Source organism: Panulirus ornatus, chromosome 20, assembly GCF_036320965.1.
Source record: "Panulirus ornatus isolate Po-2019 chromosome 20, ASM3632096v1, whole genome shotgun sequence".
Classification (NCBI taxonomy): Eukaryota; Metazoa; Arthropoda; class Malacostraca; order Decapoda; family Palinuridae; genus Panulirus; species Panulirus ornatus.
The window spans coordinates 34,881,086-34,900,557 of NC_092243.1; positions in this window are offsets into that span (position 1 = coordinate 34,881,086).

Genomic DNA, 19,472 nt, shown 5'->3' on the forward strand with positions numbered 1-19,472 from the left:
GTACTATCAGAAAGGGACATAATTGAAGCAGTCAGTCAGCTTATACAGAACTGATCACTACAACCAGAAGAAATTTCAACAATATTTCTAAAAAAAAAAGGAGGATAAAAATGGCCAGACCTCTCACGAGAGAAATCACAATTCAAATCAAGTGTGGCAGACGTACACATACAAACAATAACATGGTATTAAAGTAGCGAGACAAAGTATCATCAATGGAAAATCTCGAAAATGGATATAGAAACTTTTAACCAAAAAAGAAGTTCAAAGTTGTGTAGACGGAGGCATGTCAGGCCGAGGATGTGCTTCCGTGTGTACAGCCATGAACGACACTGGCAGTAGTGTGAGTACGCTTTACAGTCAGGATGTCAGAGAGACGTAAGGAAGTAAGGGAGAGGATATAGTCAGAGGTTTGAAGATGACAAGAGAGTAATCAAAACTGCGAAATGGAGGAGACCAAGAAAAACCACAAAGAGATTTAGATACTATATACAGACGTGTGGATGTCAGCCTAAGAGAATTTAAGAAAAGGACATGTGAACCAATAAGTCATGGGGCAGCTAATGATATTTTAGCTTCTACATACAGGAAGGGAAGTAAGCATCAATGATGGGAGGGAATTATTATAAAAGAAAAACTTGATTTTCAGGAACACCGTGAAGAGGTACCGCCTCCAGATAATGAATAGCATTATGCTGACAATAATTGTAACATCACCTTATCCAGTACATGGAGAACCAAGAGACATACATGACGTGGATACAGGGACATTCAGTAGGTTAGACTCGGGCTTGCAGACATTACCTAGTGAACCTGGAATTGACAACGAAGCTAACAAGATAACCGCCGAAACTATGAACGTTAAACAAAAATACAACGTAAGTGGTAACAAGGGAACATGCTTTCTTGAATAACAGATTTCTCTCTCTCTCTCTCTCTCTCTCTCTCTCGCCACGGTCCAGAGCGTTATGTGACCAGTAATTCGCGCCATAATGTCGGGAGGGTTAATGACGGCTGGGCAGTGAGCCAATACCAGTTGTTAATTGTCGCATTTTGCCCCGCCTGCACGTGCGCTGTTGGCTTTCATTTCATACAGGTACAATCTCTCCATCTCATAGGTAACACATCACGTAACTCACTCGAATCGTTTTCATAACTATATTTGTGTGTGTGGTGAGCGCTACGCGCCAGCCCTGCCTTTTGGCAAAATGTCACATGTACTCTTTAAGTGATGATAAGGTACAAGACGGTAGGCATCCACCGACCAGTGAGGTGTATTACCAGTGCTAGCCACCTAGGTATCGGGAAGGGTTTGTGATAGCTGCATTGTAAGACAGTACTTCAGTGGCTGTCAAATTTCAATATTTTGGTCCCAGGTAGCAGTCTTTTCTTTCTTCCTCACCCACACGTGATGTCTTCCAAACCATAAACCCACAATTTCTCTACGTACATAATGCATGACACTTGACTACACGTAACTCACACGACTCACCTTTCGTCCCTTTATATTTGTCTGCGGTGAGCGGGACGAACAAGCCCTTTCATAAGGTAAAAATTCCCTCGCAAAGTATTCCTGAGTCAGTATGTGGTCTCTCTCTCTCTCTCTCTCTCTCTCTCTCTCTCTCTCTCTCTCTCTCTCTCTCTCTCTCTCTCTCTCTCTCTCTCTCTCTCAGTGATAAACATTTAGCATGAGTCATCCCAGTAGCTCTCACTGTTGGGTTTTCTTTGAGCTTTTCCACAAGCAAAGACGAAGCAAGACGGTAGGCCCCATTAGCCTCCTTGCCCGTCCTTCGACGAGAGCCGACCACGCTTGAATGGAGGGGGTGTTTCCCCTCACCCCAAGCAATCATCCTAGATTGAGCATCTTTCCCCTCACACCAGAGAGAGCATTCCTTAGAGAGGAGGGAGGACTCTCACTCATTACTTCTTCCCTTGAGGTAGAGGTTATAACGACCTTTCCCTGCTAACGTCCTCCCTTGAGGTAGAGGTTATAACGACCTTTCCCTGCTATAATACTCATAACTGCACACTGGTGATGATTTACCCTGACCCACCCACCCACTCACCGGCCACACATTCCACCAGGACTAGGTTCCTCCGTCACACCCCAGCCATTATGAGAGTGTAGCCCAGACTGGCCAACTCGGGGGATCCTCTTACCTCCCACCACTCCCCAGGGTCACATCCCACTCAACTTATCCGGCATCAAGCTCTCCCCTGGGTCACTTCCCTCTCGATGCTCTTGGCACCCAGTTCTTCCCTGGGTCACTTCCTTCTAGACCCTCTTGGCACCCAGTTCTTCCCTGGGTCACTTCCCTCTAGACGCTCTTGGCACCCAGTTCTTCCCTGGGTCACTTCCCTCTCGATGCTCTTGGCACCCGGTTCTTCCCTGGGTCACTTCCCTCTCGATGCTCTTGGCACCCAGCTCTTCCCTGGGTCACTTCCCTCTAAACCCTCTTGGCACCCAGCTCTTTCCTGGGTCACTTCCTACAAGACCCTCTTGGCACCCAGCTCTTCGCTGGGTCACTTCCCTCTAGACCTTCTTGACACCCACCACTTCCCTGGGTCGCTTCCTTTTCGATCTTCTTAAACTTTTCCTATATAGCACAACAAATTCGATTTCGTATGGCAATATTGACATTTAGAGTTTGTGTAGATAGGCAGATCTGTTCCATAACTTTCTCCCGACGTCTTTACAATGCCACAGGAAGTTGACGTCCTCCTCATACTGACTTCGTTGTTTATCTTCATTTTCTCATGTTTTTGTCCTCGTTATTCTGTATTTGTTTTTCCGACATCTAAGATAAAAGTTTCTGTATCGTCTCATCCATTAGTTGTTCTCGTCTCCTTGTCATCGCTAGATACTTCTTTCACTTATAGTTTCCATCGTACAGTCATTACTTTTCACCCCAATTCATATCTGTTCCCTTAATTTCCGTGAAGTTTCTATTTCCCGTCGGCCTATCCTGTTCTTACGTCGTTTTCCCTTGGGAGAAAACATGTTTTTCCTTCGTTTCTTTTCATTCATATTATCATAAAAACAGTCAGCACTTTGTTGATGAAAGGTCATTCATAACGAGGGTTTAGCTACACTGCATTTAACCTGAAACGTAGTTTTTCATTTTTCTTTCCAACATTCAGCATCGCTGCCCTGGCTGAGGGAAGAGGTGTGTGTGTGTGTGTGTGTGTGTGTGTGTGTGTGTGTGTGTGTGTGTGTGTGTGTGTGTGTGTGTGTAATGAAGACGAGGATGGTGTTGAAATGAGGGTGTAATGGGGATGGTTTTTATCCCGACCCAACCCGCATGGGTTACATCCAAGACCAGTGGTGTTTTGCCGTACTGAAGATGTAAGTTTAGGGAAGATGGCATTTGATCTGACCCTTAAGGGTCACGTCATCTGAAGTAGCATTGGTCTCTGATAAGTCAGGTCAAGAGCCAGGTATGTTGAAGGTGTGTCTGTCGAGGATGGCATGGAGACGAGTCTGACGAGAGTTAACTGAGTCTAGGTGTCATCGAAGATGTAATGAAGATGAGTTTAGCGTTGTCCTCCACCGTCGAACATAGTGATAGTGGGAAGGAAGACACACTGCCTTCGCTTGGGCATACTCGCATTTGTAGTTTCTATCACATCACCATTTTTCTTCCCCTTTTCAAAATCTGTCTGTGCTCAAGTCAGTGTTTGTTTGATTATTGCTTGTGTGTTACAAGGAGAGAGTTTATCACCCGTGTTGTCCCGTTTATGCTTAAAGACATGGCACACACACACACACACACACACACACACACACACACACACGAGTTTGGAAATTAACTACAGACACACTCTGGTCATAGAGATCATTCCACGGACGCCCCTCCATCCTGGACCGCTGTTCATCACCACAATCGACTTGTTCCGCTCAGACCTCGTAGATCATGGTTTAAGAATAGTGCTATACTTTGTAATGTGAACTTCAGAATTGATCCATCTAAAAGTGTATAGCTTTGCAAGTGATCACTTCAGTTTTCTGCTAGTTAGGCTATGTGGTATGTCAACTACTGTAATACTGTAATTATTCAACACTTAATGTTCATTCATGTGCATTATGTATAAACCATACTATCTACTCTGTAAACATCCCTGTATATCTGTCACCCTGTCTATTTAGATGCACCTCACCCATCTGCTCATCCAGAGTGTGGAAATATCCATCTCACCTTGATCTGGAGCTCTCTTATTAACTAATAACTATCATGACCTTCCAGTTCTGTAATGCCTCAACTTTATATTATCAGCCAAATGGCTAACTAAATCCAGTAAACCGCTGTCTTATCTATTTAGTGACACACACACACACACACACACACACACACACACACACACACACACACACACACACACACACCAAACTAAACTAGCCACCTGTTCATCGACCCACCCCAAGGAAAAGTTGAACAGATAGATAGGTTGCCTGTCAGCCACATTTCACGCCCGGGATTCGACCCCGGCCGGGCCCGTGCGTGAGTCATGGTCAGCGATTCTAAACACTACACGGCAAAAGTTTGCACGTGTGTAATTACCTGTTTGCAAACACTTCTTTGTCCTGTACGTAGAGGGAGTTTTATATTGATGGATTCTCATCTCTGATATTCTCTTATATTGTACAACTTGTGTTATTGTATATTGTCTGCATTACCCACGTTTTCAGTCTTTTTATATTATGCACGTGCCACTATTATACTATAATAGAACTTTTTCCACAACCTTCTTAACAATATTCTTGCTTAATGAATTCTAGTTGTTTCCTCTGTTTCCTACATTCCCACATCACTCAATGTCAGCTGTCGACATTATCAACCTGTCCTTAAAAACTTAAAGTTAGTGATCAGGTCACTCCTCGTACTTCTCTCCCTCAAAGTGGGCAAGTCAAAGGCTTCTAACCTTTCCCTGTAACTCAGTTTCTCAGTTCTGGTAACATCTTTCTTGCCTCCCTCTGGACCTTCTCTATCAGCTCTTCGTGCCTCTTTAGATGCGGTGAGCAAACTTGAGAAGCATATTCAAATTTTGGCCTCATGTGTGACGTGAACAGCTTGCTGAATATTTCCTTATCCCTAAAATTGAATGCAGTTCTGATATACACCCGCAGACATTTAGTCTTATTCAAAACTCTTCTAATATAGGACTCTGGTGGCAGTCTGTGGAAGATATGAACTGCTGAGTCCATCTCACAATCACATTCCTGCAGCTCCTTTTCCATACAGATGATATTCATATTGAGTTTTCTATTTTGTTATACTGTGTAAGTATATCTCCCTGCTATTACGTGTTTCTACAGCACGGGGAGTGAGTACTACACTCGTGTGGACCCCATCTCGCCAACATTCTCTCATAACTTCTTAAAACCATGTACACTGTCTGCATCAACCTCGTCATTTTGCTCCATACATGTACGCATCATACTGTAACAGTTCTTCTTTACGTCGTTTTTAACACGTTTCTTTCTTAATCAGATGTTGTGTCCTCTGGTTGTCCTATTCCAACGTCTTTCGAACAGTTCATTTTCTATGTCAACTTAAAGGTTGTGAGCAGGTCACCCTTCACTTTTTTTCTTCCAAAGGAGGTGAATTTTAGGCTTCTCGCCTTTCTCTGCGAGTCAACTCGCTTGATTTTGGAATCAGCTTTGTTGCTTTACTGGAGACCTTCTCTACTAGCTCTGTGTTACTCTACGTGCAGTGACGATCCTCGAGAAGCCTGCTCATTTTTGGTCTTAATTAGGACGTGAAAATCTTGCTAAATATTTCCTTATCCATGTACTTGAAAGCTATTCTAATGTTTGTCAGCTGCAGCTTCTTAACAATTCTCCTGATATGGGACTCCTGGGAGTCTGGGCAACAGTTAGGGACGATATCGACTCCTAAGTCCTTCTTACACACACATCCTGAAACTTACATAATCCTGAAACTTACATCTTGCTTGATGATAATGATAATAATAATAACAATAATGATATGATGATTATGATAATAATAATAATAATAATGATAATGATAATAATAGTAATAATTATTATAATAATTACAGTAATAATGAGGCATTCCTACACTCTGTTCCTCCCTCATTAGTTCGCAATTGCTCGGGCTGAACTTCAACCATTAATCAGACCAGCTTTGGAATTTGTCAAGATTCCCTTGTAATGATGCAGTCTTTAAAGCTGTTCTCTTCCCTCATGACCTTTGCACTAACTTCAAACACATTCAGGTAGAAATCCCATGCCTTCAGACAAGTCACGTACATAGATCAAGACGAAAAATGCTCCTACACTCGCTCCTTGTAAACTCTGGCTTGTTGAAGTTCCGTCTATATCTTCTCCACTCCACAGCTTGAAGCCTCTTTGCTTTTTGACGTCTTTTGTTAAACCAATCTTGCCTCTTTCGTAATGTTACCTGTGTATTTGTGGCTGGAAGTCCCCGTGTTTCCTCTCCTTTGTAAACTTCACAGAACATTTCACCACAGAGCCCACGTTATCTGCTTACTGAACTCCATTTCCCAATCGATGTTAACGTGAAAAGTGTTAACGTTTGTGTATGTCTACGATGAACAAGTCTTCTTTAGGTTTTGTCACCTCTGCCTCCTTATCATCCTCATTTACTACATAGTTAAACGTTACTTGATCGCTTTTTCCACATAGTGTATCATATTCTTAACATCCATGCTAGGATGTGTGAAGATAAGATGTATCAGTGATGTTGCTCAACATTCATGCTAGTATGTGTGAAGATGAGATCTAGCAGTAATGGTGTATCAATCCCTTTCATTCTAGTATATTCATCGACATGCTGGTTTTGGAAATCTATCTGTATACTCGCTTATGAACTGTTGTCTATAAAAATCCATATCACCATGAATATCTAAGCTCTTTATAATTAAAATCTCCCATTATGAGTTCTTTACTATCTCTGTGTTTGTGATTGTTTTACTACTTCATATACCGAGCCTAATTGTAAATCTATTGATATCTGTATATATGTTGTAGTTCACTAAGATTCTTTGTAGGATTATATAAAGCTAACACTAGTATTCACTTCTTCCCACTAGTTAGTATAGTATAGTATAGACTGGAAAAGCCATCTTTCACTGTTTCTTGAAAGTTAAGCTTGTCTTTTATCAAAAGATCCAGTCCTTCCCCTTCATTGTCTTCGTTCTTTCCCTATTGCCATCTTCCCCTCTGGGCAGAACAGGTAAAATCTTTCTCTTTAGTTTTCACAACTTCAACATCATTTTCCCTCATACGATCCTTGATTTCCATCTCTTTACCATCAGTCGTCCATCATCATTTAACACATTACCTTCAGTTTGACGATACCGTCTAAGACTCCTGCCTTCTCTGCTATACAGCAGGAGCTCCTCCCTCCTCTTGCCTCGTTTTGCGTCTCCATATTTTTGCCAACTGCGTATGTTCTTTGTTTTTACTCCAGTTCTTCCTTTAATAAATCATATTTGGTGAATACCTTACTCAGTTGATTATTTTCAAGTTTCTTGACCTGCCTCAGTACCTCCTGGCTAGATGATTCCAGGTCAAACGTAATCATAACTGGTTTTTCTTTTACGTCTTGATTGTGACAACGAATACTTCTCTTGTCTTTTGTCACGAAAATAACTGCAATTTCGTAGCTTCCAGTTTTCTTTTAATCAGCATTTCTTCATTTTTTCTCTTTTTTTCCTTATCTGTCATATAAGCTTTTTCTAGACTAGAATTGATTAGTGATTTGCGCTTGTCAACCTTCTCCTTTACTAATGTTTCTAAGTCTAGTGTCAGCCACTTTTCAGCTAGATCCCTTCGGGTCAAATTGTTAACCACTGTGTGTGTGTGTGTGTGTGTGTCTTTGACCTCTCTAGAATTCTCCTCTAGCCAAACAGCCACTAATCCTGTATACTCTGCTCTTTTCTCAACCTTTCATCGACCAGGCCATAAACTCCTTGATTACTGCATCTCTAACGGTGCATGTTACTCTCCTCACAGTTTCATTAAATTCCCTGTGAACCTCTCTTAATAGGACCCCAGGTCTATGTTCCACATCAATCTTCATACTGTGTCCGCTGCCCCAGCTGCAGAAATTGCACCTCCTGCGCCTCCCTGCCAGCTATTGCCAATAAATTCTGTAATTTAGACGTTTTCTCGATCATTTGTTTTCTAATGAATTTACGTTTCTTCGAATTACGTATCTTTTCAAACTCTTCCGCTAGACTGATTTTTTTTTTCATACTCGATAACTATATATCTCAGCAAGTTCCTCATTCATATCATGACATCTTAATTCCTCAGTTTCTGTACGTCCCCAATTGAGTGTGAATTTCTGATCTTGTGTCATAATCATTTCAAATAGTATCTGCAAATTACTGACGTCTGGTGATTCATGCTATCTAACTCCCTCTTGTTTTCTTCATGTGAATCGAGTTCCTTCCAATATCTGAATATGTTTCTAAACGTCTTAAACTGATCTCCAAAGATTGGAAAATAGTAGTCATACATCTTGTTGGAGGTCACCACTATGTGTTAGTGGTGACACTGGCTTGTATGTATTGTAGCATCTAAACGTTTCCCACATTTACACTTCTTTATGTTACTTCCTATGCACGTATGTTAATTCTTACCTCTTCATTCACCAATACTGTTTATTGCCTGGCTATGCTTTATACGTTCAATATTTAACAATTTTGCTATATAGACGCTGGCAACATGAGCATTCGATTTGAATCTGATATTTTTCCATCTTCAAACTTTTACCAAACACCCAAGTCTGTCTGTGTGCATGTGTGTGTGTGTGTGTGTGTGTGTGTGTGTGTGTCTGTGTGTGTGTGTGTGTGTGTTACTGTGCCTTTGTGTTCACATTAGTGTTGCTCTCGTATGTAAGCATGACGGCAGAGGGTAATGTTGCATGCATAGTGTGCAACAGAGGAAGGTGGATGGCAGGGGTACCTTCAGAAGGCTTAAAAAAACGTGAATAGTTGGCATATTCTGCCTTGTAGTGTCAGCTGGTGGACGATGGCTTGGGTGCGAGAGACGACGGTATTGGAAGATGAGGAATAAGGAAGTGAGAGAAGAGCAGGTTTGAAGGGAGGAGGAATAATAGAATGAAGATTGTAATGCATATCAGAAAAACCAATCGCTCTATACTCACTCCTCACCTCTCTCTCTCTCTCTCTCTCTCTCTCTCTCTCTCTCTCTCTCTCTCTCTCTCTCTCTCTCTCTCTCTCCAGAGGACGCCATTTAGAAAACATGCGATTGACAATCACATGTTTACCAAAGGGCGTCCTAACTTCGTCTCTTCGATATCAACTGACTTTTATTTCTCTCTTGTGTCTCCCCTGATGATGTGATTATTACATGAAAGTGCACTTGGGAACTTGTCGTCTTTCGTTTTCCCCATGGACTCATGGGAATATCTTGATCACGCGCCAAATTGTGATCCTTTCCAATATATATATATATATATATATATATATATATATATATATATATATATATATATATATATATATATATATTATATTACATTTCATACTTTGTCGCTGTCTCCCGCATTAGCGAGGAAGCGCAAGGAAACAGACGAAAGAATGGCCCAACCCACCCACATACACATGTATATACATACACGTCCACACACGCACATATACATACATATACATTCCAACGTATACATATGTATACATACACAGACATATGCATATATACACATGTACATAATTCATATATTGCTGCCTTTATTCTTTCCCGTCGCCACCCCACCACACATGAAATGACAACCCCCTCCCCCCGCATGCGCACGAGGGAGCGCTAGGAAAAGACAACAAAGGCCACATTCGTTCACACTCAGTCTCTACCTGTCATGTATAATGCACCGAAACCACAGCTTCCTTTCCACATCCAGGCCCCACAAAACTTTCCATGGTTTACCCCAGACACTTCACTTGCCCTGGTTCAATCCATTGAGAGCACGTCGACCACAGTATACCACATCGTTCCAATTCACTCTATTCCTTGCACGCCTTTCACCCTCCTGCATGTTCAGGCCCCGATCGCTCAAAATCTTTTTCACTTCATCCTTCCACCTCCAATTTGGTCTCCCACTTCTCGGTCCCTCCACTTCTGACACATATATCCTCTTTTTTCAATCTTTCCTCACTCATTCACTCCATGTGACCAAGCCATTCAAAACACCCTTTTCTGATCTTTCCTCACTCATTCTCTCCATGTGACCAAACCATTTCAAAACGCCTTCTTCTGCTCTCTCAACCACACTCTTTTTATTATCACACATCTCTCTTACTTTTTCATTACTTACTCGATCAAACCACTGCACACCACTTGTTGTCCTCAAACATCTCATTTCCAATGCATCCACCTTCCTCCGCAGAACTCTATCTATAGCCCACGCTTCGCAACCATATAACAATGTTGGAGCCGCTATGCCTTCAAACATACCCATTTTTGATTCCCGAGATAAAGTTCTCGCCTTCCACACATTTTTCAACGCTCCCACAACTTTCGCTCCCTCCCTCACCCTGTGACTCATTTCACCTTTCATGGTTCCATCTGCTACCAAACCCACTCCCAGATATCTAAAACACTTCACTTACTCCAGTTTCTCTCCATTCAAATTTGCCTCCCAATTTACTTGTCCCTCAACCCTACTGTACCTAATAACCTTGCTCTTATTCACATTTACTCTCAACTTTCTTCTTTCACACACTTTACCAAACTCAGTCACCAGCTTCTGCAGTTTCACACCCGAATCAGCCACCAACGCTGTATCATCAGCGAACAACAACTGACTCACTTCCCAAGCCCTCTTATCCACAACAGACTGCATACTTGCCCCTCTCTCCAAAACTCTTGCATTCACCTCCCTAACAACCCTACCCATAAACAAATTAATTAGCCATGGAGACATCACGCACCCCTGCCGCAAACCGACATTCACTGAGAAGGAATCACATTCTTCTCTTCCTACTCGTACATATGCCTTACATCCTCGATAGAAACTTTCCACTGCTTCTAACAACTTGCCTCCCACACCATATACTCTTAATACCTTCCACAGAGCATCTCTATCCACTCTATCATATGCCTTCTCCAGATCCATAAATGCTAAATACAAATCCATTTGTTTTTCTAAATATTTCTCACATACATTCTTCAAAGCAAACACCTGATCCACACATCCTCTACCACTTTTGAAACCACACTGCTCTTCCCCAATCTGATGCTCCGTATATAACTTCACCCTATCAATCAATAACCTCCAATACAATTTCCCAGGAATACTCAACAAACTTATACCTCTGTAATGTGAACACTCACCTTTATCCGCTTTGCCTTTGTACAATGGCACTATGTATGCATTCCGCCAATCCTAAGGCACTTCACCATATGTCAAACATACATTGGATATCCTCACCAACCAGTCAACATATATATATATATATATATATATATATATATATATATATATATATATATATATATATATATATATATGCCTTCTCCAGATCCATAAATGCTACATACAAATCCATTTGCTTTTCTAAGTATTTCTCACATACATTCTTCAAAGCAAACACCTGATCCACACATCCTCTACCACTTCTGAAACCACACTGCTCTTCCCCAATCTGATGCTCTGTACATGCCTTCACCCTCTCAATCAATACCCTCCCATATAATTTACCAGGAATACTCAACAAACTTATACCTCTGTAATTTGAGCACTCACTCTTATCCCCTTTGCCTTTGTACAATGGCACTATGCACGCATTCCGCCAATCCTCAGGCACCTCACCATGAGTCATACATACATTAAATAACCTTACCAACCAGTCAACAATACAGTCACCCCCTTTTTTAATAAATTCCACTGCAATACCATCCAAACCTGCTGCCTTGCCGGCTTTCATCTTCCGCAAAGCTTTTAGTACCTCTTCTCTGTTTACCAAATCATTTTCCCTAACCCTCTCACTTTGCACACCATCTCGACCCAAACACCCTATATCTGCCACTCTGTCATCAGACACATTCAACAAACCTTCAAAATACTCATTCCATCTCCTTCTCACATCACCACTACTTGTTATCACCTCCCCATTTACGCCCTTCACTGAAGTTCCCATTTGCTCCCTTGTCTTACGCACCCTATTTACCTCCTTCCAGAACATCTTTTTATTCTCCCTAAAATTTACTGATAGTCTCTCACCCCAACTCTCATTTGCCCTTTTTTTCACCTCTTGCACCTTTCTCTTGACCTCCTGTCTCTTTCTTTTATACTTCTCCCACTCAATTGCATTTTTTCCCTGCAAAAATCGTCCAAATGCCTCTCTCTTCTCTTTCACTAATACTCTTACTTCTTCATCCCACCACTCACTACCCTTTCTAAACAGCCCACCTCCCACTCTTCTCATGCCACAAGCATCTTTTGCGCAATCCATCACTGATTCCCTAAATACATCCCATTCCTTCCCCACTCCCCTTACTTCCATTGTTCTCACCTTTTTCGATTCTGTACACAGTCTCTCCTGATACTTCTTCACACAGGTCTCCTTCCCAAGCTCACTTACTCTCACCACCTTCTTCACCCCAACATTCACTCTTCTTTTCTGAAAACCCATACTAATCTTCACCTTAGCCTCCACAAGATAATGATCAGACATCCCTCCAGTTGCACCTCTCAGCACATTGACATCCAAAAGTCTCTCTTTCGCACGCCTGTCAATTAACACGTAATCCAATAACGCTCTCTGGCCATCTCTCCTACTTACATAAGTATACTTATGTATATCTCGCTTTTTAAACCAGGTATTCCCAATCGTCAGTCCTTTTTCAGCACATAAATCTACAAGCTCTTCACCATTTCCATTTACAATATATATATATATATATATATATATATATATATATATATATATATATATATATATATATATATATATATATACTTAGAAATACTTAGAAAAGCAAATGGATTTGTATGTAGCATTTATGGATCTGGAGAAGGCATATGATAGAGTTGATAGAGATGCTCTGTGGAAGGTATTAAGAATATATGGTGTGGGAGGAAAGTTGTTAGAAGCAGTGAAAAGTTTTTATCGAGGATGTAAGGCATGTGTACGTGTAGGAAGAGAGGAAAGTGATTGGTTCTCAGTGAATGTAGGTTTGCGGCAGGGGTGTGTGATGTCTCCATGGTTGTTTAATTTGTTTATGGATGGGGTTGTTAGGGAGGTAAATGCAAGAGTTTTGGAAAGAGGGGCAAGTATGAAGTCTGTTGGGGATGAGAGAGCTTGGCAAGTGAGTCAGTTGTTGTTCGCTGATGATACAGCGCTGGTGGCGGATTCATGTGAGAAACTGCAGAAGCTGGTGACGGAGTTTGGTAAAGTGTGTGGAAGAAGAAAGTTAAGAGTAAATGTGAATAAGAGCAAGGTTATTAGGTACAGTAGGGTTGAGGGTCAAGTCAATTGGGAGGTGAGTTTTAATGGTGAAAAACTGGAGGAAGTGAAGTGTTTTAGATATCTGGGAGTGGATCTGTCAGCGGATGGAACCATGGAAGCGGAAGTGGATCATAGGGTGGGGGAGGGGGCGAAAATTTTGGGAGCCTTGAAAAATGTGTGGAAGTCGAGAACATTATCCCGGAAAGCAAAAATGGGTATGTTTGAAGGAATAGTAGTTCCAACAATGTTGTATGGTTGCGAGGCGTGGGCTATGGATAGAGTTGTGCGCAGGAGGATGGATGTGCTGGAAATGAGATGTTTGAGGACAATGTGTGGTGTGAGGTGGTTTGATCGAGTAAGAAACGTAAGGGTAAGAGAGATGTGTGGAAATAAAAAGAGCGTGGTTGAGAGAGCAGAAGAGGGTGTTTTGAAATGGTTTGGGCACATGGAGAGAATGAGTGAGGAAAGATTGACCAAGAGGATATATGTGTCGGAGGTGGAGGGAACGAGGAGAAGAGGGAGACCAAATTGGAGGTGGAAAGATGGAGTGAAAAGGATTTTGTGTGATCGGGGCCTGAACATGCAGGAGGGTGAAAGGAGGGCAAGGAATAGAGTGAATTGGAGCGATGTGGTATACAGGGGTTGACGTGCTGTCAGTGGATTGAATCAAGGCATGTGAAGCGTCCGGGGTAAACCATGGAAAGCTGTGTAGGTATGTATATCTGCGTGTGTGGACGTGTGTATGTACATGTGTATGGGGGGGGTTGGGCCATTTCTTTCGTCTGTTTCCTTGCGCTACCTCGCAAACGCGGGAGACAGCGACAAAGTATAAAAAAAAAAAAAAAAGAAATATATATATTTATATATATCCCTGGGGTTAGGGGAGAAAGAATACTTCCCACGTATTCCCTGCGTGTCGTAGAAGGCGACTAAAAGGGGAGGGAGCGGGTGGCTGGAAATCCTCCCCTCTCTTTTTTTTTTTTTTTTTTTTTTTTTCCAAAAGAAGGAACAGAGAAGGGGGCCAGGTTAGGATGTCCCCTCAAAGGCCCAGTCCTCTGTTCTTAACGCTACCTCGCGAGGTAGGTAGCGGAAGGAAACAGATGAAAGAATGGCCCAACCCGCCCACATACACATGTATATACATACACGTACACACACGCAAATATACATACCTATACATCTCAATGTACACATATATATACACACACAGACATATACATATATACACAGGTACATAATTCATACTGTCTGCCTCTATTTGTTCCCATCGCCACCCCGCCACACATGGAATAAACAACCCCCTTCCCCCTCATGTGTACGAGGTAGCGCTAGGAAAAGACACCAAAGGCCCCATACGTTCACACTCAGTCTCTAGTTGTCATGTAATAATGCACCGAAACCACAGCTCCCTTTCCACATCCAGGCCCCACACAACTTTCCATGGTTTACCCAAGACGCTTCACATGCCCTGGTTCAATCCATTGACAGCACGTCGACCCCGGTATACCACATCGTTCCAATTCACTCTATTCCTTGCACGCCTTTCACCCTCCTGCATGTTCAGGCCCCGATCACTCAAAATCTTTTTCACTCCATCTTTCCACCTCCAATTTGGTCTCCCACTTCTCCTCGTTCCCTCCACCTCTGACACATATATCCTCTTGGTCAATCTTTCCTCAGTCATTCTCTCCATGTGATCAAACCATTTCAAAACACCCTTTTCTGCTCTCTCAACCACACTCTTTTTATTTCCACACATCTCTCTTACCCTTACATTACTTACTCGATCAAACCACCTCACACCACATACTGTCCTCAAACATCTCATTTCCAGCACATCCACCCTCCTGCGCACAACTCTATCCATAGCCCACGCCTCGCAACCATACAACATTGTTGGAACCACTATTCCTTCAAACATACCCATTTTTGCTTTCCGAGATAATGTTCTCAACTTCCAAACATTCTTCAATGCTCCCAGAATTTTCGCCCCCTCCCCCACCCTATGATTCACTTCCGCTTCCATGGTCCCATCCGCTGCCAGATCCACTCCCAGATATCTAAAACACTTCACTTCCTCCAGTTTTTCTCCATTCAAACTTACCTCCCAATTGACTTGACCCTCAACCCTACTGTGCCTAATAACCTTGCTCTTATTCACATTTACTCTTAACTTTCTTCTTTCACACACTTTACCAAACTCAGTCACCAGCTTCTGCAGTTTCTTACATGAATCAGCCACCAGCGCTGTATCGTCAGCGAACAACAACTGACTCACTTCCCAAGCTCTCTCATCCAGAACAGACTGCATACATGCCCCTCTTTCCAAAACTCTTGCATTCACCTCCCTAACAACCCCATCCATAAACAAATTAAACAACCATGGAGACATCACACACCCCTGCTCCGCATACCTAGATTCACTGAGAACCAATCACTTTCCTCTCTTCCTACACGTACACATGCCTTACATCCTCGATAAACACTTTTCACTGCTTCTAACAACTTGCCTCCCACACCATATATTTTTAAAACCTTCCACAGAGCGTCTCTATCAACTCTATCATATGCCTTCTCCAGATCCATAAATGCTACATACAAATCAATTTGTTTTTCTAAGTATTTCTCACATACATTTTTCAAAGCAAACACCTGATACACACATCCTTTACCACTTCTGAAACCACACTGCTCTTCCCCAATCTGATGATCTGTACATGCCTTCACCCTCTCAATCAATACCCTCCCATAAAATTTACCAGGAATACTCAACAAACTTATACCTCTGTAATTTTTAGCACTCACTCTTATTCCCTCTGCCTTTGTACAATGGCACTATGCAAGCATTCCGCCAATCCTCAGGCACCTCACCATGAGTCATACATACATTAAATATCCTTACCAACCAGTCAACAATACAGTCACCCCCTTTTTTAATAAATTCCACTGCAATACCATATATATATATATATATATATATATATATATATATATATATATATATATATATATATATATATATATATATATATATATTATCCCTGAGAATACTTCCCACGTATTCCCTGCGTGTCGTAGAAGGCGACTAAAAGGGGAGGGAGCGGGTGGCTGGAAATCCTCCCCTTTCTTGTTTTTTTTTTTTTTTTTTTTTCCAAAAGAAGGAACAGAGAAGGGGGTCAGGTGAGGATATTCCCTCTAAGGCCCAGTTCTATGTTCTTAATGCTACCTTGCTAACGCGGGAAATGGCAAATAGTATGAAAAAAAAAAAATAAATATATATATATATATAATATATATATATATATATATATATATATATATATATATATATATATATATATACCTGGGTATAGGTGAGAAAAAATACTTCCCACGCATTCCCCGCGTGTCGTAGAAGGCGAATAAAGGGGGCGGGAGCGAAGGGCTAGAAAACCCCCCTCCTTGTATTTTAACTTTCTAAAATGGGAAACGGAAGGAGTCACGCGGGGAGTATTCATTCTCCTCGAAGGCTCAGATTAAGGCGTCTGAATGTGTGTGGATGTAACCAAGATGAGAAAAAAGGAGAGATAAGTGGTATGTTTGAGGAAAGGAACCTGGATGTTTTGGCTTGGAGTGAAACGAAGCTCAAGGGTAAAGGGGAAGAGTGGTTTGGGAATGTTTTGGGAGTAAAGTCAGGGGTTGATGAAAGGACAAGAGCAAAGGAAGGAGCAGCACTACACCTGAAACAGGAGCGGTGGGAGTATGTGATAGAGTGTAAGAAAGTAAACTCTTGATTGATATGGGTAAAACGGAAAGTGGATGGAGTGAGATGGGTGATTTTTGGTGCCTATTCACCTGGTCATGAGAAGGACCATTAGAGGCAAGTGTTTTGGGAGCAGCTCAGTGAGTGTCTTAGCAGGTTTGATGTAAGAGACCGGGTTATAGTGATGGGTGATTTGAATGCAAAGGTGAGGCAATGTGGCAGTTGAGGGAATAATTGGTGTACATGGGGTGTTCAGTGGTGTAAATGGAAATGTTGAAGAGCTTGTAAATTAGTGTGCTGAAAAAGGAATGGTGATTGGGCATACCTGGTTTAAAAAGAGAGATATACATAGGTATACGTATGTAAATAGGAGAGATAGCCAGAGAGCGTATTTGGATTACGTGTTAATTGATAAGCGCGTGAAAGACAGACTTTTGGTTGTTAATGTGCTGAGAGGTGCAACTGGAGGGATGTCTGATCATTATCTTGTGGAGGCTACGGTGAAGATTGGTAGAGGTTTTCAGTTAAGTAGAAAGAATGTTGGGGTGAAAAGAGTGGTGAGATTAAGTGAGCTTGGGAAGGAGACTTGTGTGAGGAAGTACCAGGAGAGACTGAGTGCAGAATGGAAAAAGGTGAGAGCAAAGGACGTAGGGAAGTGGGGGAGGAATGGGACGTATTTAGGGAAGCAGTGATGGCTTGTGGCATGAGAAGCGTAAGATTATTAGTGAAAGAGACGAGAGAGGCATTTGGACGATTTTTGCAGGGAAATAGTGCAAATGAGAGTTGGGGTGAGAAAGTATCACTAAGTTTTAGGGAGAATAAAAAGATGTTTTGGAAGGAGGGAAATAAAGTGCGTAAGACATCGGTGAAGGGGGCTAATGAGGAGGTAATAACAAGTAGTGGTGATGTGAGAAGGAGATGGAGTGAGTATTTTGAAAGTTTGTTGAATGTGTTAGATGATAGAGTGGCAGATATAGGGTGTTTTGGTCGAGGTGGTGTGCGAAGTGAGAGGATCAGGGAGAATGGTTTGGTAAACAGAGAAGAGGTAGTGAAAGTTTTGAGGAAGATGAAAGCCGGCAAGGCGGTGGGTTCGATGGTATTGCAGTGGAATTTGTTAAAAAGAAAAAAAGGTGACTGTTGTTGACTGGTTGGTAACGATATTTAATGCACGTATAGCTCATGGTGAAGTGCCTGAGGATTGGCGGAATGCATGCATAGTGCCATTGTACAAAGGCAAAGGGGCTAAAGTGAGTGCTCAAATTACAGAGGTATAAGTTTGTTGAGTATTCCTGGGAAATTATATGGAAGGGTATTGATTAAGAGGGTGAAGGCACGTACAGAGCATCAGACTGGGGAAGAGCAGTGTGGTTTCAGAAGTGGTAGTGGATGTGTTGATCAGGTGTTTCCTTTGAAGAATGTATGTGAGAAATACTTAGAAAAACAAATGGATTTGTATGTAGCATTTATGGATCTGGAGAAAACATATGATAGAGTTGATAGGGATGCTCTGTGGAAGGTATTAAGAGTATATGGTGTGGGAGGCAAGTTGCTAGTAACAGTGAAAAGTTTTTATCGATTTTATAAGGCATGTGTACGAGTAGGAAGAAAGGAAAGTGATTGGTTCTCAGTGAATGTCGGTTTGCGGCAGGGGTGCGTAATGTCTCCATGGTTGATTGATTTGTTTATGGATGGGGTTGTTAGGGAGGTGAATGCAAGAGTTTTGGAGAGAGGGGCAAGTATGCAGTCTGTTGTGGATGAGAGAGCTTGGGAAGTGAGTCAGTTGTTGTTCGCTGATGATACAGAACTGGTGGCTGATTCGGGTGAGGAACTGTAGAAGCTGATGACTGTGTTTGGTAAAGTGTGTGAAAAAGGAAAGCTGAAAATGAATGTGAATAAGAGGAAGGTTATTAGATACAGTGAGGTTGTGGGACAAGTCAATTAGGAGTTAAGTTTGAATGGAGAAAAACTGAAGGAAGTGAAGTGTTTTAGATATCTAGTAGTGGATTAGGCAGTGGATGGAACCATGGAAGCGGAAGTGAGTCACAGGGTGGGGGAGGGGGCGAAGGTTCTGGGAGCGTTGAAGAATTTGTGGAAAGCGAGAACATTATCTCGGAAAGCAGAAATGGGTATGTTTGAAGGAATAGTGGTTCCAACAATGTTATATGGATGCGAGGCGTTGGCTATAGCTAGGGTTGTGCGGAGGAGGGTGGTTTTGTTGGAAATGAGATGTTTGACGACAATATGTGGTGTGAGGTGGTTTGATCGAGTAACT